Source organism: Atheta coriaria, unplaced genomic scaffold (genome assembly GCF_025399875.1).
Source record: "Atheta coriaria isolate IRGN ID8LTWV9N9 unplaced genomic scaffold, Caltech_Dcor_3.1 hic_scaffold_5_pilon, whole genome shotgun sequence".
Taxonomy (NCBI): Eukaryota; Metazoa; Arthropoda; class Insecta; order Coleoptera; family Staphylinidae; genus Dalotia; species Dalotia coriaria.
In genome coordinates, this window is record NW_027045447.1 from 10,514,559 (window position 1) to 10,516,377 (window position 1,819).

General features: G+C 40.4%; 1 long non-coding RNA gene across 1 annotated transcript; it reads right to left on the reverse strand.

The window, feature by feature from the left end:
* LOC135792287 (uncharacterized) lies at positions 1–1,299 on the reverse strand. Its single transcript, XR_010548233.1, has 2 exons — positions 1,108–1,299; positions 1–1,058 (listed from the first exon to the last, which is right to left on the reverse strand). It is a non-coding gene; the product is annotated as an uncharacterized lncRNA (long non-coding RNA).
* Positions 1,300–1,819: the final 520 nt, after the last annotated feature.

Consider the following 1,819-nt stretch of genomic DNA (forward strand, 5'->3'; position numbering starts at 1 on the left):
TGGGGAAAGAAAAGTTATATTAACTACGTTTTGTGTGAATGCACAGGCATGTTGCTGACAAGTACTATGTGGGGGTGGTAGAGCGGACGACCGCAACTTCTCCGCTTTACGAGTAATGCGACAAGAGAGATTCGCGCACACGGCTGGTGTGTGCTGGACCGTCGTCGACCACTAACCGGACAGACGCAGATGTCGCTTAACTTATCGCCAAAGTTTGTTGTTTTAATCACGAAATAAGCGGCCGCACATAATCACTGCACATGCAGAATTATAACAAGCCCGATGTCGCGACTGCAGGTCATAAGCTCTAGAGTTGGGTATGACCACATTGGTCGTTAGCCCATCTGCACAGCAAAAGGGGAGCAGTTATAGTTTAGGTCACAACCACTGTTTCCTGTTTCGTCATAGATATAATATGCTTCACTTGATTTTGAATAATTCAAGTTTTCAAATTCGAACACACAGCTTGCGCATACCCTCCATGGATCTCTACGGCCACGAAATTAATAATTAATCTGAAATTATTAATGTTCCGGCAAGAAGTTTGGCTCGGACGCTTGCCCAACACTAGTTATGGTCAAGAATGGCTAATTAATTTGATTATTAATGGCCGGTCGGTATTAATAATGAGGATTAAACGCACACTGTCTCCACTAATCGCCTTTTTACCTTCCATCTTAAGATTTAAAACTCTTCTGGCAAATAGTTTAAGAATTAACGTAGGCGGATGTGCCGAAGTGGATATTCTTGTCTGATTAATTTACGCCCCTGTTATAATAGGACATGAAACTTCACTAACTTCCGAAGCCGGACCCAGTCGCATTTGCGTGTCCTTTGCGAAAGGGTGCGTTGGGCGTGCGAGAGGATAGCACCGACGACCAGGAGAGAGTGTGCTAATCGAAAGGGTTTCTTGATTCCGTTGAGTGTACGCGCCCCGCATCGCCCGACAGGGTTTTCTTGACGGTCTCTTTTGCGACATTTCCTTACATGGAATTGGTATTGATGGCTCGATGAGGATCTTCACTTAATCGGAATCTAACAGCGATTACTACTTTAACCTACAACAAAGATGCATCAAGCTACATTGGTATTAATAATAATTCAGACCTTTCTCAGAAAATATCCACAAAACACTTTTATTTAAATATTTATGTGTATTATGTGACTTAATAGGATTGTCGTTTTGTGTTATTTAACAATGTATAGCCACGTAATGTTTGTGATATTTTTTCTATTTTCACGTTGAGATTAGTGAATTTGAATATTAAATCTTTGAAATCGTCTCGCACTACTGAGAAATCTAAGGTTATAAATGCCAGGCCATGTCGCGTTGCGTCGCGCTGACTCGAGCAGTATCACCGCTTGCTTCGATTTGTTTTTCACTGATGAGGCATCACATTTTATATGGTGTTGTGCTGCACCGTTGACTAATGTGCAAGCGCAACCTCCACCCGGTGACTAAAACTCAAGGTTAAAGTACTTTAATCACGACTTTGGTCTTTTATGTTTAAAATACAACTTTTTGTGTATCAAAACCATGGAAAAGTAGAAAAAAGCAATAACTACACTTTTATAACCTTAATATTTTCCGATTTTCTAGTAAATTATTACTGTTTCTAACGGTCGCTTGCTGTTATTTATAAGATAAATATGAAGACAAAGTACGCCGTTTACCACGCTAAACTGTTACATGTAGCATGTTTTGATGGGACGCAATGTCTACAAGAAATGAATTATAAAAGTCTTATTTCACCCGCAGTCATATGTCTTTATTACGAACGTGCACACAATGATTGCTATAGCGATTTCTGCGTCCTAG